The sequence below is a fragment of the Sorex fumeus genome, unplaced genomic scaffold, assembly GCF_029834395.1.
Source record: "Sorex fumeus unplaced genomic scaffold, SorFum_2.1 ptg000044l, whole genome shotgun sequence".
NCBI lineage: Eukaryota > Metazoa > Chordata > Mammalia > Eulipotyphla > Soricidae > Sorex > Sorex fumeus.
The window spans coordinates 42,626,259-42,652,355 of record NW_026606101.1 but is presented as its reverse complement, the minus strand read 5'-3'; the positions used below and the strand labels follow the sequence as shown (position 1 = coordinate 42,652,355).

General features: G+C 39.0%; 1 pseudogene; it reads left to right on the top strand.

Annotated features, from left to right (window-relative positions):
• LOC130030388 (histone H3.3C-like) overlaps positions 1-22,276 on the top strand; it is a 64,631-nt pseudogene extending 42,355 nt beyond the window's left edge.
• The last annotated feature ends 3,821 nt before the right edge of the window (positions 22,277-26,097 follow it).

Here is a 26,097-nt window from a genome sequence, read left to right as displayed (position 1 = left end):
TAATGTGGTTTAACATAATGAGGAGTTCATTTTATATCAGCATAAATCTTCCTTATTAGAATAGTTGACACAATTATCTTTTTGTAGTTGATTGTCCGTGTACCCCAACAGTAAACCCAGAGGATGTATTTTAATGGTTCCCATCTCTCTCTTCACTTTGTGAATTGAAATGAACAACTACAGGGATGGTTTATTTGTTGAATTTATTTCAACTTCAAATGCTTATTCCTTATACAAAGAGATCCAGAAATCATTAACTTGAAGTTTCAATCTAGAGTTTTAAAAATTAATGAAAAATTCTCTTGATTAAATTTTAGAATAACCCTACTAAGTTTTTGGAAAGCATGGCAACATTCGCTTCTCTCCAAGCTCTGACAGTTCTCAGCTTAAAGTAGATAATTTCTTAGCACTTCATCAATTCTGAATATTTAGTCTCTTTCAAATTTCTAACTGTAAGATCATTCTTCTTGATAGTTGACCAAGTCTAAGCTGTCTCTTCTCATTAGTGGGGATACTTCTCCCTTTTCCTTGATCTAAACAAAACCAAAAATGTCTTCCAGAAAAACATTTAGTATTTTTGTTTTTTGAAAAAACCATTGATAGTTAGTCTTCTTAGGTCTTTAGAGATTGTTGGCAATGATATAATTTTTTCTTTGACTCTCATCACCTTTTGCATATTTTAATGATAAAAAGGTAAAGGTAAAGGCCCTCACGTTGATCATCGATTTGCTCGAGCGGGCCCAGTAACGTCTCCATTGGAGACTTTGTTATTACTGTGTTTGGCATATCGAATACTCTCGGTAGCTTGCCAGGCTCTCCGAGAGGGGCGGAGGAATCGAACTCGGGTCAGCCATGTTGGCCGCTTGTAAGGCGAACACCCTACCGCTGTGCTATAGAAATCACTTTGTCTAACAACATGTGGTTTCATTTTTATTTATAGAATCTAAGATTTGTTTCCTTTATTAAAACTTATAATCAGAAGTTCTAATGCAATCTAATTGAATTTTCTACCTTACACATATCCCTCATTCACCACCATTTATGATTCCTAGAATCCCATAATTTCTTTTATACTTTACTACATGCATTGATTTTAAAAGTAAAACAACTTCATGATTCTTGTTAAACAGATGCCTTTTTAAGGCTAGTTCATAAAACGTAACTCCCAATCTCCTTCTCCTAAAGAATAAATGATCTCTGTTCCATGAGTAATTTAATGAATCAGAGGTAGATGACCTCTTAACAGTTTCCAGGTAAAATTGTCTTAAAGGAGGCAATAAACACAGAATGACTTATATTTGAGTGGAGAGGAGAAAAAAAGGTCAAGAACTTAACATCTGTTGAACGCACCATATGCTGTGCCAGACCCTATTGAGAGCCTTATAGTATTATGTAATTTAGTCTATTCTCCTCTTGCCCTTAGTTAATTCCCATTGCCCCTTGCTTGATAGAATGGTTTCCAATGCTCTTTGTAAAGACCAAACTCCTCATCACAGCTTTTGGGTCCTAGTATGCTCCATCTCATGACAACATTTTCAGCTTCAATTATTTCTGTCTGTCTCTGTTTTCTTTGCCTCACTGACACTGACCTTTTTGTTGGCCACAATTTTTTGGTTCACCTGTATATCACCAGTGATAGCCATTTCTGGCACAAAGTAGATGCTTAATAAATTTTTCTTCTATAAGTGAACAATCAGGGATGCATTTATTCCTTTCAGCAATCTGAATAGCAAGAAATAGAGAATCATATGTATTCATTTGTTTAACCAGGTTTAGACTAATACAACAAATACAAATTAATGTCTTATCAATAATATACAAGTTTATCTAAGATCTGTTATAAAAATTATGATAAACCCTTTAGTAGAGGGAGAAACACACACTGATGATTAGCACTGCCCAAATATAATATAGAGATAAGCGGAAAATATGCCCACCAACTGCTTCCTGAAGCAATTTTCCCCCTCAGATGTGTTTGCTGCCATGGTATTTCTTTAGAAGCTTTATTTATCTGTGGATTTTCTTTGAAGGAAGGCAGCCAGAGGATGTTTTTTAGAAGCCAAGGTGAGAATTAGTAAGATGCTTTGACATGGCACCTTTTATAACATTGAAAAATGATCATTAGACTAGCTCTCAAGGATAAGGGATTTGCATTTGGCTTGCATTGTGCAAACAGGGCTTTTGTTGATTTATCAACAGGACTTTGCTTGGGGTTTTGGATTGGATTCCAGAGGTTGGCACCTACACTCTAAAAAATCTAAATAGAAGGAGAAAATAAATCACCAACTGGCACTTTAAAGGCAAAGATTTATACCAAATTTAATGAACTTCCTGTCTTTCTGAGCATAAGGAAAATGTCATGTTTACCCCAATGCTTTCTGCTTTTGGCAGCGGATGTGCCAATTGGAAGGGATGCAGAAGTGGGTCACTTTCACTCAACCAGAACTTAGAAAACTCATCGGTGAGGTAGTACTAAGCAGGAACTCTGAGTGCACTCCTACTCCTTACTGTTAATACTACACAGTATTATGTGTAATAAATGTGGGTCTATTCTCAGTAACATTTAATCAGAGTAAATGTGGGTCAGTTCATATTGTCGTATTGGGTTTCCCTGTAAGAAGACTAAAATCAAGGATTCATAAGCTAGTTGTTTATTTAGGGAGTGATTCCAGGAAATCCTGGTCATGCAGCTGAGGTATGAGAAAGACAATTTGTAAAGGGCATATTACCAAGCCAGTCACCTCTGAGGAAAACAGGAACTTAACTGGAGAACTCTAAGAACCTCTAGAAAACTTGACCCAGAGTCAGGCTAACCAGGGAAACAAGGGGATGAAATATTTAATCTGAGGTTTGATTTCCCAGAAATTTTAATCAATAAACTATTTGAAAGATATGACGAAAGGAAATGAACAAAAATTTCAAGCAAAGAAATATAGAGATGAGCAATTGGGAGTGGAGGACCACCCACTTTTATCAGTAAAGGACTAAATGGTAAGGCAGCAAAGGTGTCTTCAACCGAAAAAGCTACCATATCCTTGGCATCACTATTTTGTCATTTCTCTTTTAAACTTATATTAAGAGATAAGGTTAGTTATGAGCACTAGTGAATCTCTAGTAATGTTATTGTAAGAAATTTGTCTCATCTATCAATGTGTCAATTGATTAGTGACTAATTCTTACATTTTAGGAAGCAAAGCAAGTAAAATTATGATCTATTAGCCTCCATGTTTAATAAAGACATGACTATTCATGAATATAATTTACTTGGTAAAAGTGAAATAGAGTTAATAGGATGTGTGAAATATTTTGAGACTACATACATATATATATATTTATATATATATATACACTCGCCTTACACGCGGCCAACATGGCCGACCCGAGTTCGATTCCTCCGCCCCTCTCGGAGAGCCCGGCAAGCTACCGAGAGTGTTCGATATGCCAGACACAGTAACAACAAAGTCTCCAATGGAGACGTTACTGGGCCCGCTCGAGCAAATCGACGATCAACGGGAGGGCCTTTACCTTTATACACTAGCCACATAATATTCTAGGTAAAGAAAGCAAACTCAGCTTTGAAAAGATCAAAATGTATCACAGAAGCAAAGGAATAGCAATTTATTTTTAGAAACTAGAAAGTTCTTTAGAAATCACACGTATAATCCAGGTGGTTCTGATATGTCTGATCTCATTAAAAATAGTATAAAATACTGGATACAAATTCTCTCATTCCCAGGAAGTATAGATGATAGGAATGAAAGTTCAATAAATTGTGCAATACATTTTAAACATCACTGGTGATAAAAGAAAGTCACAGTTGCAAGTGTATTGGCATGTTGCTAACCTCTCTGAGACCTCATGTCACCCTGAGTAATGTCACTTAGAAATATAACATATAAGTTTTAGTGTCATCAAAATAGAAACAAGAGTGACAAGTGTTATATAATTAATGCTTCTTAAATTAAAAGGGGAAGAATATTTATTGTTAATGAATTGTAAGACTGAAATTCCCTTAGCTGAGCTGTAGTAAAGAAGATGGAGGGGTTGCAAAGGCAGCCAAGGGAATAACTAGTGCTCACTACTTCCATGTCCCTCTGTCACTATACAAACCACTATGTATAAGGGTCACGATGCTGGATTTTAATCCCTAGTTGATATTTCTTTATCTTGCTATTGAAACACCCCAAAATTGAAGAACAAGGGTCAATATTTAGACACATTATGAAATCACTTCAGTTCTTCTTGATTGGAAGTTTATTTGGGTTTGTTGAATCAATAATCTCTAAAGTACATATTCAACATTGTGTAAGCATTACTTTTTTGAAATATTTCTTAGGAATCTGTAATATACAATTACTAGAGGGAAATAACAGCTAATGTGAGTTTCATTCATATACTTATTAGAATATAAGGAAATCAAGCAGTTCTCTAAGTTGAAATTCTGGATAAGGATCAAAAAATAAAGGTCAGTTCATTAAAGATAATTCTAGAAAAAAAAGAAAATAAAAATAAATTTAGGTCCAATTCAGTAATGTTACTAACACTTGTGTGCTCAAATGTCCCCAAAGCATATGCTGACATTTCAATGTCATTAACAAATGGCTGGTTCCTCTGATTACAGCTCACCTATGTGTCTCAAATTAGCACGTCAGTTGAGATTATGTATTAAAGGGGTCCTCTCTAACTTCTGACCCAATAACATGCCCAATTCTATGTCTCTTATTTACACATCACCAAACAATTACTGGAAAATTTAACTTTATGTTTGCAAACTTTACTTACAATAAAAGTAAAGTAATTCTTCTGTTCCACTCAGTCTCATATCCTGCACTCTCAACAAGTCAAATTTTCCTTTAGAAGCTCAGATAGAGAAGGGAACACCAAATAAAGGGTGTTGGGAGGATCCTCCTAGGATGGGAGAAGCATGCTGAAAATAGACTATAGACCAAACATGATTGCCACTCAATGCCTCTCTTTCAAACCACAGAACCCAAAAGGAGAGAGAGAGAACAAAAGGGAATGCCCTGCCACAGAGGCAGGGTGGGATGGGGGGGAGGGGTAGGGGAGTGGGAGGGATACTGGGACCCATGGTGGTGGAAAATGGGCACTGGTAGAACGATGGTTACTTGATCATTGTATTACTGAAACCCAAGCACAAAAATTTGTAAGTCTATAACTGTACCTCATGGTGTTTCACTAATATAAATAAATAAATAAATAAATAAATAAATAAATAAGGGTTGGAGCGATAGCACAGCGGTAGGGCATTTGCCTTGCACGCAGCCAACATGGCCGACCCGAGTTCAATTCCTCTGCCCCTCTCGGAGAGCCCGGCAAGCTACCAAGAGTATCTCGCCTGCACTGCAGAGTCTGGCAAGCTACCCATGAAGTATTCGATATGCCAAACACAGTAATAACCAGTTTCATATGGAGATGTTACTGGGCCCGCTCGAGCAAATCGATGAACAACGGGAGGACCGTGACCGTGAAATAAATAAATAAATAAATACTAAGACCTAAAAAAAAAATTCCTTTCAGTGTTTCTGACCCGGGTTCGATTCCTCCACCCCTCTTGGAGAGCCCGGCAAGCTACCGAGAATATCTTGCCCACACCGCAAAGCCTGACAAGCTACCTATGACGTATTCGATATGACAAACACAGTAACAACAAGTCTTACAATGGAGATGTTACTGGGCTCTCTCAAGCAAATTGATGAATAACTGGAGGACAGTGCAGTGCTACAGTGTTTCTCTGGTAACCTATCTTTTTCTCCACCTTACCCTCAATGTAGGTCCCAAGTTTCAATACTGAGTTCTGAGGAAAGTAGCAAGAACCCCCATACTTACTTCCAAATGTACTCTGGGATCATTTTGAAATCATTCTTTTAAAAACTGGTTATGTGTTGGGGCTGGACAGAGCACTGTAGGTAGGGTTCTTGCCTTGCATGTGTGGCTAACATGGGCTGATCCCTGGCACCCAACATGGTCCCCAAAACCCATCAGGAGTGATCTTTGAGTAAGAGTCAGGAGTAAAAGCGTATGAGCCACGTCACAACCCATACCAAATGGTGATGTCATTGGTGAGTCACTTGTAATCTAAGTTCTGTTTCCTCCTGCCTCTTTACTGAATTTAAGGTCATTACTATCTACTAAGACCCTCAAATTAAAAACCAGAGCCATCTTTGGTTTCTTCTAGTCCATAAACTAGACCAACTAAAAATTATCTCTATGGGGCCAGAGATAGCACAGAGCTAGTGTTCTTGACTTGCACACAGCCAACTATATATATATATTAATATATATATGTATATATATAGCACTGTAGCACTGTCCTCCCATGTTCATTGATTTACTCGACCGAGCCCAGTAACGTCTCCATTGTGAAACTTGTTACTGTGTTTGGCAGATCAAATATGCCAAACAGGATAGCTTGCCAGGCGTTGCTGTGCGGGAGAGATACTCTCTACTCTCGGTAGCTTGCCAGGCTCTTCCAGAGGGGCAGAGGAATTGAACTCGGGTCAGCCAGGTCGGCTGCATGCAAGGCAAATGCCCTACCCGCTGTGCTATCTCTCCAGCCCATATATATATATATATATATATATATATATATATATATTTCATGATTAAGTTTCAGTCATACAATGATCAAAAACCCATCCCTCCACCAGTGTACGTTTTCCACCACCAATGTCCCCAGTATCCCTCCTGCGACACTCACCTCACTCCACTCCAGCCCTGCTTCTATGGCAATTTCCTTCTTACCCGCTCTCCTTTGGGCATTATGGTTTGCATACAGATACTGAGAGGCCACCATGTTTGGTCCTTTATCCACTTTCAGCACACATCTCCCATCCTGAGCAATTTCTCCAAACATCATTGACTTAGTGATCCCTTTTCTATCCAAATACCTTCTCCCCCAGCTAGTGAGGCAGGCTTCCAACCATGGAACAATCTTCCTGGCTCTGTCTCTATTGTCCTTGGGTGTTAGTCTCATATTATCGAACCCTATACTGTAATGTAGTTAATGCTTCTTGAATGTTAAGAGGGAAAAATAATTATTTGTTTATTGTTATATCAAATATCTTTTCATTCCAAAATTATATCTTACATAATTCTAGACATTGTTGAGAACAAAGTAAGTTTCATTTTTGAGAAATGTGCATTACTAAGATATAATATTCAATAAATAAACAAGTATGAGAATAACAATTTCAGAAAATGACATTTTTACAAATAAACACATCATACTGAAAATTGGGGCAGGAGTTATTTTCCCTGTAAAGCCAAAAAGAGAGGCATCAGAGTGAAAGGAGGATAATAACATTCTGGCCACCTAAATATTTGGTGTTGGGCACAGTGTATAAAACAAGTGGGCACCGGTGTTTCAATAGCAAGATAAGGAAATACCAACCAAGGATTAACATCCCGGTGGTGACCATTCCACACAGTGATTTGTATAGTGACAGATGAACATAGAAATAGTGAACAGTAGTTGATTTGCCTTTGTAACACCTACATCTTCTCTATTAAATATCAGCTTGGGGAATTTCAGTTTTACTATCTATTAACAATGAAAAAACAAGTATCATTTTAATGGAATACAGCCATTGTCTCTAGAATTTTGTGAGTGGTGCGCCGTGTGGCTGTTACATGGTGTAAGAATTTGCCAAATATTTCCTTTAATCAAGAAGAGAAGAGAACTGAAATTCCAAAACTAGCACACAATGAGGTAAAAATAAAAAAGACCATTTTGTGGATGCTAATGGAAACCACTGTGAGGAATCCTTAGAACTTGACAACAGAGGAGAGATGAGTTTTTATTCATTATCATTAATATCACTTTTATTTTTAGTTTATTAGTCTGGGTCTAAAGGTCACTATCTTTTGAAGGACAGAAATAGACCTGAGAAGTTCAAATGGGAACAGGTGGTACTTTTAGCAGGGTAGGGAACTCCCAGTATTCAAGGGTAACTCCTGGCCAACACAGGGACCCTTATGGCACATGGAAGATCAAGCCTGAGGTAAGCCCTGAGCATCATCAGATGTAGCCCACAAACCAAAACAAAATATAATCTTTCACATTTTTGCATTTTGGTGAGAAAGATTAATTCTAATGACATAAATCCAAGAAATAAATTATAATATATTTTAAAATATATTATATTTTTAGAATTATAACTCTCCTTTGATATTTTTAGTATTTATTTTATATTATTTAAACAAAGTTTATCAAATCTTACATTTTCCTGTTAGTTTTTTAATGAGTATAAATTATTATTTGCTCTTTTGCTGTTTGTTTGACTTATTGTTTTCTGTCATTAGCTATTCTTGCTTTTTTGTTAGCAATTCTTTCTTTCTTTCTTTCTTTCTTTCTTTCTTTCTTTCTTTCTTTCTTTCCTTCTTTCTTTCTTTCTTTGAGGCACCATGGTTTTCAAAGTTACTCATAATTGAATTTTAGGTACAAGTTTCAAATTCTAATAACATCACCAATGTCAAGTTACACCCTTGAAGCAGAAAGAGCTTCCTAGTTGACAGTATGAACTGGAAAGAAACATGTTGAGTTTGAGAAAGCACAGTTGACATGACTCAGGCATCTTTGTGTTGTAGGAGTGCCTAGACAGTGACAAAGTTTCAGGTCTGGGGACCAGAATACATAGGAAAGAATTCAAGTGTTAGTAAGAGAGATAAAGTTTAATACGGAATAGTAAAAACTTAGGAATCAGAATTAAATTTTTTCTGTTTAGATGTTTTTCCATATTGTTTCAATTATGACTGTTTCTCTTAAAAAGATAGCCATCTATTTTCCTTTTAAAATCTAATCTGAGAATTTATCGTCTTTAAATTGATGGATTTCATCAATTCTTATTAGGTGTAATTACTGATTTATTTTGATATATTCTTACCATCTCACTTTTAAATATACTTTTTTACAGTGTTTACTATGGGAATATAGGTTTTCATAGATTTATCAACATTTTGTTGATTTTTGCAATTTTTAAAATTATACATTGTATTTCTATTATTTAGTAAGTACTTTATCACTCATTCTGTGCTTAACAGGATTTCAATTTTGTTTTATCAATGTCTAGAATTAATTTTCCATCCCAAATAAAACTTTGCTGGTTAAGTTTTATTTGGACATTATTTTCCTCCCCTTTTCTTCTCATGCCTACTATCACGTAGAACTGAGATGACCATTTGACCTTACTGACCTAGTAGAACTATTAGGTCATCTAAAACTGCTGACCAGCACAGTACCTGCTGTGTACCAGCTGGCCACACATAACTGCTGTGCATTTTTTAAAGGCCTCAACTGAAATGAGAGGAATTGTAAGAGGAAAATATTTTCTATATTTCAAAAACTGAGAGAAAAAGAATGTAAAATTCCTCTTTAAGACTTTTTAAAATAGATTACATATTGAAATGGCAATATCTTAGATATTTATTTTTAAGTAAACTGCATTATTAAACTCAGTTTGCTTATTCTTTCTATTTCAGATAGGGTATTCCACATTATATCCATTTTATTTCTCTAAGATCGAGCTATAAAATGTTAGCTCTAGGTTGCTTTTAACAGGTTAAAAAAAATTCTCTTATCATCTGTCCTCCCTCCCCAGTGCTGTTCATTAACTAACTGCCCAACCCTTGAATGATACCATCAGGGAGATTAAAATTCTAGAACTTAGATGAGACCATCATGTTTTTTTTGTTTTTAGTTTTTCTCTTTTCTTTGTGAGAAAACTGGGTTTCTTTCCAGAAAATTTTAGGACTTACTTGACTCTTAGTTTTCCTCAGTAGCTCAAAATCTAGGTGTTTCTCTAGTTTTATTTCTTAAGTTTCACACAAGGAGACTGAAGTGCCTTGTTTTTTAACACTCTGGTAAAAATTCTTATACCTTTTTTTCATAATAGTACACATTTGTATCAGAAGTGATTTCCTCATTTGTCCTGTAAGGATTTTAGTTTGACTTCTAGCTAATAGTACGGCTTTACTATTAGCTTATCTCAATTAATGTAGTGTTTTCCAGAGGAGACTGAAAGCAGCCTAACTTTCAAAATGGGTGAATTGTATGAATTATGTCTCACACAGACTCAAGTTCTATAATCCCAGTTTGTGCGGGTTTAGGCTTAAGATAAGAGTGCAAGCAAATTATTTTTACTCATGACATCACTCTAAACAACCAGATAAGAGGATAAGAGCAGTTACATTTTGCAACTCACACTGGTCTTCAAATCCTCTTAAGCCTTTTCCCTACCTTTGCTCTTATGCTGAGATATTTTAGGTGGGTTAGTATTGTAAGGCCCTACTTCTCTGGAGAGTTATTTTTTAAATGTGGTCTTTAAATTTACTTGATATTTTTTACTCTTACATATTAGATGATGTGTAAACTCACACAAGAGGGGGCACGGCACCCACACGGCGGCGGCTAGATCTCTCCCGCCGCCCGCGTTCGGTAGTCTCACCCTTCTCCCACCCAGGAGAGGTTGATGGCGATGGTCAGGCAGAGGAAGGAACGAGGGCCAGGCTGGTAGGTATTAGTCGTAGTTTATTCTGATTCTCTCCTCATCTCTCCTTCTGTCTCTCCCCGTCTCTCTCTGCCCCCCATTCTTCCTCCTCCAGCTACTTCATTCTCCTTCTCCACCCCACTTCATCCTCCTCTCTCTGGAGTCTGGGTTCTGGTCCTCTCTGAACTCTCTTCTTCCTTCTGCTCAGCCCGCTCCTACAGTACAGTTAAATCCTCTCTCCATGAGGAATTGGGGAAAACAATTACATAGGTGCGGTCACAATCAATAGGGGTAGAAATCAATAGGGGTAGAAATCTTAGCCTCAGGGAAGACCGCTCCTAGGACAGATCCTTCCTCAGCAGGAGGACCCACCCTAGAGCAGAATCCCATGGGCGTGCCTCTCCTTTCCTTGTCTGACAAGCATACAAGAGTATAATATAAATCATTTTGTATGGATACAGTAAGAAATATCTTAAACTTATAGAATTGCTCTCCTAGGGCCATCTCAATCTCAGACTACGGTGCTCAGGCCAGATAGTCTTTCCCACCCCTAGCAGGATCCTAGTCTTGTCGTTACCTTGGATCATGACAGCATTTGTCCATGATCAAACTCTTAACTTATAGTTAAGAATCGTGGCACCTTGGCCTGGCCCATTTCGCTGCCAGGGTAGCTCACTGCTTGCCCTGGGTCCATTCAGTCCCTCGTCGGGACCCTGCTTTTGGGGTGTTAGGAACTAAGGGCAACTGAGGCTTAAGTCGAGAAAGATGCCCAGGAGTGAACAATATTCAAGGCCAATCAAATCCTAAGTTACAAAGTATAATGTTAACGTTCTTTCTGTATCTATACAAAAAGGATATTACTTTAAGGTAAACTGTTCATAAGGCATAAGGTGAGGAGAAAGGCAATATTTCACTCATAAATATAAAATCATAGATTTCTGGGAAACTGATCTTACAAATTAACAAAGTCTGATTAAGGGGAAAGCTGATTAACTGGGTGGGAAGGAGAGCATAGGGAAGACTGTTTACATGTTCACATGTAAACACAATGGAAGTGGAAGTGCTTCAGGAGCACTGTGATGGGTGTAACCAGATTGATGGGTGTAATCAGATTAATGGGTGTAACCAGATAAAATCTAAGTTTCTTGAAGGACAAAGCAATGTTACCCAACAAGATGATTATTGACTTTATGTTTTACCGATGGGCTGGAGTGATAGCACCGTGGGTAGGGTGTTTGCCTTGCACGCAGCCGACCCGGTTTCAATTCCTCCATCCCTCTCGAAAGCCTGGCAAACCACTGAGAGTATCCTGCCCACCCGGTAGAGCCTGGCAAGCTCCTCCTGGTGTACTCAATATGCCAAAAACAGTAACAACAAGTCTCACAATGGAGACGTTGTTGGTGCCTGCTCGAGCAAATCAACGAACAAAGGGAGTACAGTGCTACGGTGTTACAGTGCTATGTTTTACTCATATTCAAAATTTTCTCTTAATTTAGGCTCCCCCTGCCCCAGATAATTTGCTGCTGAGTTGGAAACCAGGTACAGAAGCAGAGAGGAAAACTTTTTTCCTAATCATGCAAAGATGACCTTACGGTTGTGAATATCTCCCCTTGGTGTGCCAGATGGGCATGTCTTTCCCTGCACATGCGTGTCCAATTTGCATGACTGCTTAAGGATTCATTGGTTCTTCTCCAATGTCTTGGAGTTAGTTGTATTTGATCTTATTATGAGTTTTCATCCAAATCCAGTTCCCAGCGAGAAGTAGGCTGATTTTGCTTTTGGTTATGGACCAGGAATCACTTGATCCCAAAATTCTTATTAGAACACTTGTGAAAAACAGCCACATTGGCACAAAGACTATGTCTGAGAAACAAATTTGATTTCAATGGTCCCCTGCCTCTCATCCAGAAACTAGAGGGGGAATAGAACACCTTGATGACTCAGCTTCCTCCCAGGCATGGGCTTCTGAGTCTTGGCGACAGCACCCTTTGCCTATATTTTCAACGAGGTTCTTCTTTTCCAGGGAAAACTGTTCTAATTTCTTTAGCAGAATTCAAACTTTCAGCCATCTTAATACAACATACCTGTTCAGGGCTGGAGCAATAGCACAGCGGTAGGGCGTTTACCTGGCACACAGCCAGCCCGACCAACCCGGGTTCGATTCCTCCACCCCTCTCCAAGAGTCTGGCAAGCTACCGAGAGTTTCTCGCCCGCAAGGCAAAGCCTGGTAAGATACCTGTGGTGTATTCATATGTAAAACACAGTAACAACAAGTCTCACAATGGAGACATTACTGGGTTCTCTCGAGCAAATCGATGAACAACGGGAGGACAGTGCAGTGCTACAGTGCTATATTTTAGTACCCATCCTGATTTAATACCATTTTAGAATACATTTTCTCTCTCTATATAGACTATATTTATCTTGGGCAAAAACATGCTAATTATTTTCGATTTCTCTAGTTAGTAGCTTGGCATTGAGGTGAATAATGAATATATGTGCATTGAAGTAAAATCTGGATAATTTGAAACTCTCTCCCATCATTCCCACTGTGAAATAAAGGAGCAACAGACATGCTCTGGTGGAATGAGAGGTCCCATCTTGGAGACCAGTTAAAATTCAGACAGTATGGGAATTTACAATCCAACGCTACCTCCCACTGTTCTTTTCCATTTCAATTATATGAAATAAGTGGCAGGGATAAGTTATGTAAGTTATGTTTTTTTTTAGTTTTAATTTTTATTAGTGAAACACCATGAGGTACAATTGTAGACTTACAAGATTTTGTGCTTGGGTTTCAATTATACAATGATCGAGTAACCATCCCTTCACCAGTGCCCATTCTCCACAACCACTAATCCCAGTATCCCTCCCACACCCATCCCCCATCCCACCCTGCCTCTGTGGCAGGGCATTCCCTTTTGTTCTCTTTCTCCTTTTGGGTGCTGTGGTTTGCAAAAGAGGCATTTTGAAATTTACGTTTTAAAGGTAAATATATCTGCTGAAAATTTAAACAACATATTTCACTTTTGTCTCCTCCTTTGTCTATCTTCTCTGCTTTCATCCCAACCATGAAAATATTAAGACACAAGAAAGCATATGAAAAGAAAGCACTACGAGAAGTATCCTGATTTGTTCTTATCTGCAATATATATGCATGCCAGACGAAGTTGATAAACACAGACAGCCCACCTGACTTCAAAAAACCAACAAATAAATATACAGGCAGACGTTGATTTCCCTCTGGAAATTTTACAGGGAGTTAAGTTATGAAGTGTACACAGACCTGAAATTGTCATGCAAACTGGGTTGGAAGGGATTTCAGTGTCTATACGTGGGTTGAGTAAACCAGTTCAAATGAGGAGACCCCAGGTCTCTGGTTGAATATTTGAATGAAAGAAACCAGAGAGTTAGAAAGTTAAGATGTCCTCCCTTCATCACTATGCAATCATCATTTTTGGTTTCTTTGCTTTAAAGAGCAGAAATTTGCAAGCAGCTGTATAAATCACCACCAAAAGGTGCCTGAAGTTGCTTGAGTATCCTGAGAAGAGAAATCAAGGCTCATTTGGGACATGAATGAAGAAATATTGAGGACAGAGTGAAGGGGGAGGGAGTGGGGAATGAGGCCTAGGCTGACTGTTAGCATGCAATGAGCACCATGGGCTGCAGGAGTTTCACTCCCCTGAGAACCTCTGCAAATGGCATTGGACTTTCTCTTGAATTCTTGCTTTCAACTCAGCTCTAGCTCACGACCTTAAAAAACTCTCAATAACATATTGGGAAGGTTACATAACTTTATGTTTACATTTATAATAATAATAATATTATTCACGATCACGATCATCCTGTTATTCGTCGATTGCCTGGAGCAGGCACCAGTAATGTCTCCTTCGCCCTAGCCCTGCGATTTTAAAAAGTGCCTTATTCAAGGCTCTTTCAGGGTTAGGAGAATGAGACCCATCATTGTTACTGGTATTTGGCATTTTGGGTACACCAAGGGGAGTTTGCCAGACTCTGCCGTGTGGGCAGGTTACATACGGTAGCCTGCCAGGTTGTCCAAAGTAAGATTGAGATAATAAGATGTCACCTGGCCGCATTTGCAGCCACGCGCTTCCAGGAGCTGTGTTTATAGTCTCTGGTTCTTGGCCGTTGATGGGATTACACAGTGCCAGGGGGCAGTTGGTGGGTGTGACTCCCGCCTACTGGAAGATGGAGGATCTGGGTGGAGGATGCTCAGTCCCTATCCAAGCAGGCTTGGAGATCTCAGCCCCAGGACCTGCATGCCTTTGTTCCTCTGCCAGTACCTTCATGCATGTGGAGAGTGGTCTCACCATAGTTGCGGCTGATTCTGGATATAAAACCCAGCTCCCGGAAGAGAACAGCACAGACTATCCTGCCCCTGCCCTGTGCCTCGCTGTCCTCACCAGGGCCCCCTGGAGGGTGGCAGGTTGAGTTTCCCTCCCTGCCCCAAGCAGAGCCCCGGCAGCTGAAAACTTCCAGAACCAGTCATAATATTATTATTATTATTATTATTATTATTATTTTGTTTGGAGGTCACACCTCACAAGCTGAGGAGTTACTTCTGGCTCTCCACTCAGGAATTACTCCTGGTGGGCTCAGGGGGCCATATGGAGTGCTGGAGAAAAAAACCTGGATCAGTTGCATACAAAGTAAGTGCCTTCTCAATGTACTGTCTCTCCAGTCTTCACTTTTATATGTTTAAATTACAGAAAATATATAAAACATAAATTATTTTCTAAACCACCTTGAAGTCCTCAGTTCAAAGTGCTAAGTATATTTATATCACTATGCTAACAAGCTCCAGCACCTTTTAATTCTCCAAATTGAAGCTCTGCACACTATTGCACACCCCTTCCAGTCTCTTCATAGCTTCTGGAAACCACCATTGTACTTTCTGTAACTATGAGTTTAGGCACACTGGACACCCCATAAAAGTGCTGTTTGTTTTTTGTGACGGAGCGATAGCACAGCGGTAGGGCGTTCGCCTTACAAGCGGCCAACATGGCCGACCCGAGTTCGATTCCTTCGCCCCTCTCGGAGAGCTTGGCAAGCTACTGAGAGTATCTCGCCCGCACGGCAGAGCCTGGCAAGCTCCCCCTGATGTATTCGATATGCCAAACAGTAACAACAAAGTCTCCAATGGAGACGTTACTGGGCCCGCTCGAGTAAATCGACGATCAACGGGAGGGCCTTTACCTTTACCTTTAATATTGTGCCAGTTTTTCACACTGTACCATGTGTTAAAATTCTTTCCTTTTTTTAAAAAGGTTGAATAATATTTCATTTTTAAAAAATTACTTGATCACTTGACAACATCCTGTTAATCACCGATTTGCTTGAGCGGGCACCAGTAACCTCTCTATTTGTAAATGTCATGTGCTACTGTAGCCCACTGGTGTCTGCTCAGTCCAGGAACATGAAGAGCCTCAAACCATTCATTCAGGGTCTTGATTAAGAAGTCTGACCATCTTGTAGGTGGGCGGCCACTCAATCTTTTGACGTCCTGTGGAATCCAGTCAGTAATGGCTCTAGTCCAGCGGTCATCTCCAAATTACATTATGTGTCCAGCCAGTCTGATTTTCGATGCCTTGGCAAACAAGACAGCATCCCAGATTCTCAATCGTCGATGGAGGTGGGAACTAAGGATTCTTTCTCTCACTTGAGTGAAGCATGATACTCCAAGCATAGCTCTATCAATTCCTCTTTGGGAGACCTGAATAGCGTTCTTATTCTGTTTTCATAGGGTCCAGGTCTCTGAGGCATATGGTAATGCATGAAAAATGGTGGAGTTGAAGAGATGTGCCTGGAGCCAGAGGTTCTTCATCCTCTTAGCAATTTCTTCAATGCTACTGAAGGCGTTCCAAGCCACTCTCTTCCTCCTGTGCAGTTCAGGTGCCAGGTGTTTCATCATGTTGAGTTATCGACCTAGGTACATATAATTGCTGCATTTGGAGATGTTCGTTCCATTGAAATGAGTCATTCTCATAAACATTGTCTTTGTGAAATTCAGCTGCAGTCTGATCTTTCCACACTCACGGTCGAAGTTGGCCAGCATTCATGCCGCTTGGCTGATATTTGGTGTTATTAGAACGATGTCATCAGTGAAGCGGAGGTGGTGTAGTTGCCAAACATCTATCTTCACTCCCATTTCTTCCCATTCCAGTCGTCACATGACCATCTCGAGGGTGTCACTGAAGAGTTTCAGTGAAATGGTGTCACCCTGCTGAACCACTCCTTATGTACATGATCACTTCCTTGTAGAATTGTAAGATCCTGGTGGTGAATCCATACTTCAGCTCATGGAGGATCCTGATGTATTGAGTTTGAATGCCCTGTTTAGCTAGGGCTTCGATGACTGCTTCAGTCTTGAAAGAATCAAAGGCCTTCTTTAAATAGATGAGCATGAGAGAGAGCAGCATCTTGAACTCCCGAGAAACCTCAGTGAGCTTGGTTATTGTGTGGATATGGTCTATTGTGCTGAACCTTTTTCAGAACCTGGTTGACTTGCATGGTTGTCCTTCATCTACTGTTCTGCCAATCCTATTCAGGATGATTTGAGTGAACAGCTTGCAGACGATGAACAACAGACAGATTGGGTGATAGTTGCCAATGTTGTGGATGTCTCCCTTCTTGTACAGTAGAACAGTCCTGCTGGTTTTCCACTGGGACAAAACCTTGCATTCAGGCCGATAGACTGTGACGAGCTGAGTCAGTGTAGTGATGAGTACTGATGGCAGGTTCTTCAGGTGTTTGGGTCTGACCTTGTCTGGGCTGGGTGCTGTTCGCTTCTTTACAGACGAAATGGCTTGTTGAATTTTGGAAGGGAGAACGTTGGGAACAACATATCCATCCTGCGGAATTTGGTATGTGGGCAGGTTGACATGGCTTTCAATGAGATCCGAGTAGAATTCATGGATAATCTTCTCCATTGCCCTTCTAGAAGATATGATAGATCCATCAGGATGTTGGAAAGCAGTCATCTTGGTCTTGTAGTTGGCGAAGGACAGGCGGGCATTGCGAATGCTTTTCCTGGCTTCTGCTGCATCTGCCTGCACTGCTGCTCTTCTTTCTTTGAGGTCTTCCTTTATCGCTTCTCTGCACTGTTTTGAGAGCTTGGACATCAGCTTGTGGTTGCCTGAGGCTTGCGCCATGCCAAGTTGGCGAATGAGCTCAGGAGTTTCCGAAGACAGCCATCTTTTTGTGGCTTTCTCTCTCTTTGGCGTTTCTCGCACAATCATGGAGGTGCTGAACCAGTCGATCCTATTCTTTGTTGATGTTGTCAATGATGGCATCTTTCCATGTTGCTTCAATAGTGCCAAAGAGCTCCCAGTTGTGGTCATTCTGGGAGTTCTCTTCTTAAACTTTGCAGCCCTTTCTCTCCGCTCTGTGAAGTAGAATTTTGCAAGAAGGTGATGGTGGTCTGATCCCATCTGGAATTTGGGGACAACAGAGACATTGGTCAGGCAAGATCGTCGATTGAATATGATGTGGTCAATTTTGTTGTGGAACCATCCACTGGGAGACTCCCATGCTCAACGTTTAGATTTGACTTTCTGAAACTGTGAGTTTCCATGGATGGTCTTGGTTGACATGATGAACTCAGACAGTCTTTCACTCTGTTCGTTCCATTCTAGGCCATGGGTCCTGATGTGGAGTTCTTTGGCTGATCTTCTCTGCCCTAACTTGGCATTAAAATCACTGACAATGATCTTGTAGAAGGTGTGATCTTTTTTATAGAACTGCTCCAGCTCCATGTAGACCTTCTCAATTTCTTCTTCATCGTAATTGGATGTTGATGTGTAGACAATGAAGATAGAAACTGCTGGTAGTGAGCCACATCTATTCAAGTGTAATCATCCTATTCAGGTTGTTAGGCATTCGAATGAATCAATTATCATGGATAAGTTCATTTGACAACGACACCAACACCACCGACGCCTCTTTTGTTGCATGTTCCAAGAAAGAGTTCTTCTCCAGTGTCGAAAATGGCGTGATGTGATTGATGCCTTCTCATCTCAGTCAGACTAATGATGTTATACTTGATCTTCCACGTTTGTACCATCAGGTCCTCTATTTTCAAATATATAATAATTTATTTGTTCATACTTCGTTTTACATTGGACTAGATATACTTGTATACTTGAATTTTTAAATTTATCACTCTCGTCCCCTCCCCAACATCCCTTCCTTGACATTTTCATGTCTAGAATCTAAGGTCAAGCATTTGCCTCCATTAATGTCTTCCATTACCTTGTCTTTCTATGCATATAGAAAGAACATATGATAGCTGCAGGAAGAACATATAATAGCCATCCCTCTGCTTCTGAACAACTTTGCTTAATGTGATACCCATTTGTTCAATTCAAGTTGCAGCAAAATGTATAATTTTTATCTTTCTAATGTATGTATGATATTCCAAATGATCATATTTTATATAATTTCTTTATCCATTAGTTTGTTGTTCAACATTTGAGTTGCTTCTATATCCAGGCTATTTTACTAAATGCTATAATTAATATGCAGGTGCATAAATCTTATTGAATTAGTATTTTGGTGAATATTTCAGAAGTGGATCTTAAGGAAATTCTATTTGTACTTCTTTTAGAAATTTCCATACTGCTTTCCGTGGGAGCCTGATCAGAAAATATTCTCACTAGCAGTGAATGAGAATTCATTTTTTACCACATTCCCAAACACACTTGTATTTATATTGTTTTTGATGTACACTTTCTCACTGGTGTGAGAGAACACCTCATTATTATTTTATATTTTTGGTTCTTTGTTTGTTTGTGGCAACACCTGGTGGTTGTCAGGTATCATTTTTGGGTATTTGCCCAGGGATCACTCCTGGTGAGCTCAGGGAATCATATGGATGCCAGTTAAATGTCAGTTGGCTGCTTACAAAGCACCCTACTCTCTGTACTATCTCTCCAGCCCCAATACCTCATTATTATTTAAATTTGGATTTTCTTATTAAGTGATGATGAATAGTTTTTTGTATACATATTGGGTACACATCCTCTTTATAGATATATCTGCTCATCTCTTCTTCCTATTTTTAATGTATTATTGGTATCTTTAATTGTTGAACTTTGTGAGGGCTTTATGTATCCTTGATATTACTGTTTTATCTGATGTATTGTGTGCTAGTATTTCTCCCTTTCCATACAGTGACTTTTTATTTTACTTTGAGTATCTTTAACATGCAAAAACATTTTTGGAATTTATTTTTTAGTTCTTGGGCCACAGTTGGTGGTTCTCAGGGGTTATTCCTGAATGTGTTGTCAGGGATCACTCCTGGTAGAACTCCATATCAGAGTCATAGGCTTGAACCTGGGCGTACCATATGCAAGGTACTACTTAAGTTATTATACTATCTTCTCAACACCAAGCTCTTAAATTCTTACATAGTACTATTTCTTTACTCTTTTCTGTTATCTTTGCCAATGGAATCAGCATTTTATCTACATTTTCCTCAACATATTTTATGGATTAATTAATTAATCTCAAGGTCTTGGTTCCAGTTTGAAATAAGTTTTGTGTACAGTGTGAGATATAGTTTCTTCCCCTTCCCCCCCATGTATCTATCCACCTTTTCCAGGACAATTTGTTGAAAAATGTTTCCTTGTCTCACTTCATGCACCCAGCCCATTTTTCACATACTGTCCATAGATTTGAGGTTGTATCTTTGAGCTCTCAATTCTAAGACTTGTTCAAATAATCTATCCTTATTTAAATATCATGCTATTTTTCTCACATAACTTTGTAGCATAATTTAAAATTAGAGAATGTTATACTTCTCAGTTTCTTTTTAGAACGGTTTGGATATCTAGGTGTTTCATGATTGTTTTATATCCTTGAAATATTGGAATTTTTATGGCAATAAAAATCCAATTTTTATAGTACTTTAGATAGAATGCTCATTTTGACAATACTTATTTTTCTAGTCCAAGAACATGAAATATTTTCCCATTCCCTAGAAATCTTTTCTATTTCTCTTTCTTTACATTCCCTCTCTAAACTAATTTTCTCTGGGATATTAATATCTTTTTTCTTCACTGACGATACACAGACATGCATATATTTGGTGGCTCACACAGTATCAATCTTTTCTGTGAAAAATGTCTGTTTTCAGGCCTGAGGAAGTGAATTACAGAATGAGAACAGATGAGATGCTATTCATAAGACTTACAATATAACCTAACTTTTCTATATACTTACATAAATTATATGCTTTCATATGTAAAATCTATCTTTTTTGGAGGTTGTCATGAAGTTCTTCAAAACAGGAAATAAAATTAAAATGCCACTGTTTTTAGACTGCAACTGGCAGCTCAGGGTCTTTTTAACATCTATGCTCACAAACTGATTTTGCTATTCCCTCTTCAAAGTAACCATAAGGCCCTCAGGAATTAATGTGTTTGTTCATTTTGGATGGTACCTGGTGGTGTTCAGGGGCTACTCTCTCCCAGTGCTCTGCTTTCAGCAGTGCTTGAGGGACCATGTGGTGACTGAGGTTAAACTTGGCTTCCTGCATGAAAGGTTCAGGCTCCAGCCCTTTAAATATCTCCATGATTTAGGAAAGTAAACTTTTAAGATGCATATTTGCCTTTTTTGTTTTGTTTTGTTTTGGGGCCACATCAGGTGCCATTACTGGCTACTCCCAGCTTACTTGTTTGCAACAGTGTTATGGGGACAATGAGGTGCGGATCAAACCTGGGACTTGTGCATGGAAAGTATGCACCTCTGTCCATTGAGACATCTCTGTCTGGTATGTGTGTGTGTGTGTGTGTGTGTGTGTGTGTGTGTGTGTGTGTGTGTGTATGTATGTATGTATCTGTGTGTGAGGGGGGCGGGTGAGAGGTCAAGTGGGGGATGTAAATATTATTTTATTTAGACTTCATGATTCTCAGTTTTTTAAAGGAATTGTTGGGGACACATCTTTTACCTCCCTAGAGAAATAGACACTCCTGGTTGGGCTGGAGAAACATTACCACAGGTAGGGTGCTTGCCTGGCACCACATTCAGTCCTCTGAACACTGAAGACGTGATCCCTGAGCACAGAGCCAAGATTATGATCAGAGTACTGCATGTATGGCCCCAATACCAAAAAGAAATAGAGGGGGGCGTGGAGAACTCATGGTTGTACGCTACCTGGTCATTATCAAAGCACAAATAACAGAAGAGTTTGGAAATTCTTACTAGCTTTACACCAGAATAACTTTCCAGACTCACAGACTTGCCTGGTGCCTCTACCCATTTTCCTATTGGGTTGTTTCTTTTTAAAAAATCTTTCTCTGTTTAAACACCATGGTTTACAAAGTTGTTCATAATACAGATGTCACAGGAGTTAACGTTCCAGCACCAATCTTATCACCAGAGTGAGCTAAAACCCATTATGGTTTCCATTTTGCCATCTATTCCCTAAGCCACTCCCCTTTTATTTTAAGCAGGTACAAAATAATTTACTTTATATTGCCTATTACAACTAAATGGCTAATGAACTTATCAAAAAATATTTCAGTAATAGAAAATTTGTGAAAATTGTTATATCTAATCACAGTATTATTAAGTCTCTGAAGTCTTTGCTATCTGAACCTTCTGGGTTATTTTTTTGTTGTTGTTTATTGAGCTTAGTTGTCTTCTGTTATTTTTCATAGAATTTTGTGTACTTCTACTGGGATGTCATTATTGTGGAATTTGGAGGTGTTGCTCCAGAAACTTTAGGATCTATGGAACTGGACCAATGAGTTTACATAACAGGGACTGTGAGATGTGGGTGTGGCTTCCATGGTTTATAGAAATGTGGAAGGACTTGTTTCCTCACTCTGAAAAGACTCCAGAATTCTCAGCCTGAAAACTGGTGTACCTGGAATTTTTATCTGTTTGGTGTCTCTGCAGACTAGTGGATTCAGTTCAGTTGGGTCACTGCCATGGCAGCAGCTGTCTGTCAAGTGTGGATTCAGCTGCTGGGTCTTGGGCAGAGCTGGTACTCAGCCCACCCCTGTCACCCGCAGGGAACCCCAGAGTTTTCAGATAAGAGACTGGTGTACCCATGAATTATAGCATCTTGGCTCGTATTTCTTTTGAGATTTAGTTATGAACCTCTCTTTTCCACTTGTTTCATAAGTGACTTAGAGTTTTCAAGATATTGGTCTTGCACATATTTTACTAAGTTGATTAGTAGGTACTTGATGTTTTGGGATATTATTCTAAATGAAGTAACCATTTTAATCTCTTTCTCCTCTAACTCAATGTTTGCACCTAGAAAGGCAACGAATTTTTGTGTATAAATTTTGTAGCTTGATTCTTTGTTTTACTGGTTTATTGTTTTAATTCTTTTCTTAGTAGAATACATAGTGTTGTCTATTATCATGTAGTCTATAAATAGTGATAGTTTAAACTCTTTCAGTTTGGATCCCTTTGTTATTCTTTTTCTTGTATAATTGCTGTGGTGAGTGCTTCCAAGACTATATTGAAAAAGAGTGGTGAAGGTAGACATCCTCTCCCTGTGTCTGATCTTAAAGGGAAGACTTTGAGTTTTTTGCCATGGAGTATGATGTTGGCTATGGGTTTGTGGCCAATGACCATTACTTTAATGAGAAAAGTTCCCTCTATCCCTATTTTGGTGGGAATTTTTATCAAGAATGTATGTTGAATTTTATCAAAACTTTCTCTACATTAATTGATATGATCATGCAATCTTTGTTTCTCTTTTTAATCTACATTGTATATTGTTAGCTGATTTTCATATATTAAAATATCTTTGAATCACTAGACTAAATTATACTTGATTACGTATGGTTCTTTAAATACATTGTTGGTTTCAGTTACTGAGATTTTGTTGAGATTTGTACATCAATGTTCATTAGGGATATAATCCTGTATATTTTAGTAATATAATTTTAGTAATCTTTCTCTGCTTTTGACATTAGGATAATGTTGGCTCAATAGAAGTTGTTAAGAATGTTCCTGTTTCTTTAATATTTTGGAATAATTTGAGGAGTATATAATGTAAGTATTCTATGAAGGTTTGATAGAATTCACTATTGAATCTGTCTGGACCACAGTTTTTGTTCTTAGAGAGATTTTTTTTTTGATTTTCGGGTCACACCTGGAGATGCTCAGGGGTTACTCCTAGATTTGCACTCAGGAATCACTCCTGGCAGTGCTCAGGAGACCATATGGGATGCTGGGAATCGAACTCGGGTTGTCCACGTGCGAGGCAAACGCCCTACCTAATGTGCTATCACTCCAGCCCCGAGAGATTGTAAACTATTGTTTCAATTTCCTTAATCATGATTGGTCAGTTCAGGTTTTCTTTTTTTTTCTTTTTTTTTTTTTTTTTTGCTTTTTGGGTCACACCTGGCAATGCTCAGGGGTCACTCCTGGTCTGCACTCAGGAATCATTCCTGGTGGTGCTCAGGGGACCATATGGGATGCTGAGAATTGAATCCATGTTGGCCGCGTGCAAGGCAAACACCCTACCCACTGTGCTATTGCTCCAGCCCCACAGTTCAGGATTTATACATTCCTCATTCAATTTTGAGAGACTGTACTATTCAAAAATGTACTATTCAAAAATGTCTTCCATTTCTGCTAGGTTCTTAGCACAGTGGTAGGGTGTTTGCCTTGCACAGAACGTCATCCGAGCAGGGTTCGATTCCTCCGCCCCTCTCGGAGACCCTGGCAAGCTACCCAGAGTATCGCGCCCGCACAGCAAAGCCTGGAAAGCTACCCGGGATGTAATCAATATGACAAACACAGTAACAAGTCTCACAATGGAGACGTTACTGGGCCCGCTTGAGCAAACAACGGGAGGACAGTAACAGTGACTTAAGCTTAGTGGCATTGAGTTGTTCATAATCATCTCATATGAGCTTTTGCACTTATGAGGTGTATATGTAATTACTCACCATTTATCTGATGCCTGATTTATTTGGTTTTTCCTCTTTTTTTCTTATGAGTTTAAGGGTTTGTCTAGCTTAATTTTTCTCTTTGAAAAAAATCTTTTTCACTATGTAGCTGTTAGAAAGGATGAAGTCATGAAATTTACATACAAGTGGTACTACAGGGAAAGTATCATGCTAAGGGAAATGAATCAGAAAGAGAGGAACAGGCTTAGAAAGATTGCATTCATCTGGAGAACGTAAAGTAACAAAATAGGAGACTAACACCCAAGAATTGCTGAGATAAATACCAGGAGGTTTACTTGGAGGCCAGCTGCACACTCTAGGGGTAAAGGCAACTCAGATAGAGAAGGGAGCACCAAATAAAGGGTGTTGGGAAGATCCACCCAGGATGGGAGATGCATGCTGAAAGTAGACTATAGACTGAACATGATTGCCACTCAATTCCTCTTTTGTAAACCACAGCACCCAAAAGGAGAGAGAGAACAAAAGGGAGTGCCCTGCCACAGAGGCAGGGTGGGATGGGGGGATGGAGGGTGGGAGGGATACTGGGATTAGTGGTAGTGGAGAATGGGCACTGATGGAGGGGTGGGTACTCTATCATTGTATAACTGAAACACAAGCACAAAAATTTGTAAGTCTACAACTGTACCTCATGGTGCTTCACTAATAAAAACTTAAAAAAATCTTTTTCACTTATCCTTTGTATTGCTTTCTTGATTTCTTTATCATTACTGTAATCTAAATTAATAGCACTGCACTGTAGTACTGTACTCCCGTTGTTCATCAATTTGTTCTAGCAGGCCCAGTATCATCTCCTTCGTGAGACTTGTTGTTACTGTGTTTGGCATATTGAATACATCACGGATAGCTTGCCAGGCTCTGCCATGTGGGTGGCATACTGTCACTAGCTTATCGGGCTCTCCAAGAGGGGCAGAGGAATTTAACCCGGGTCGGCCGCATGGGTCGTGTGCAAGGCAAACACCCTACCCAAAGTGTCATTGCTAAAGCCCAATCTAAATTAATAATAATCTAAATTTTATATTTTTTCCTATAACTGACTTTTGAATTAATTTTCAGTTCATTTTTAGTTTCTTACGCTGTGTGGTTAGAACTTTTTTATTTTCTGATGTAAATCTGTATTGCTAATGAACTTCTCCCTCAGCATAACTTTTGATGTGTCCCATAAGTTCTGATCATCCTTCAGTTTCATTCACTTTGAGAAATATTTTTATTTCTTCTTTGATGTCCTCTTTGACCAAGTTGCTATTTAACAATATGTTGTCCAGATTCCAGTTGGAGGTTTTGTCACTGTATTTGTGTGTGTGTTTATGTGTGTGTGTGTGTATTTAATTTCTACCTTCAAGTCACTGTGGTCTAAGAAGATACTTATCATGATTCTGTTTTTGTGACCATATTGATATTTGAATCATACCCCAGCACATGATCTATCCTGGAAAATATTCCATGTGCACTTGAAAAAAAGTGCAAATGCTTGTGCTTTTAAATAATTTTTAAACATAATATGAGAGCCAGAGGATTGGTCTACAATCAGAAACCTACCTCAAATGCTAGGTAAGAAAACAATTGGGATAGAGAAGGGACCACCATGACAGAGACAGTTAGAAATGATCACTCTGGATAAGAACTGCATGTCAAAA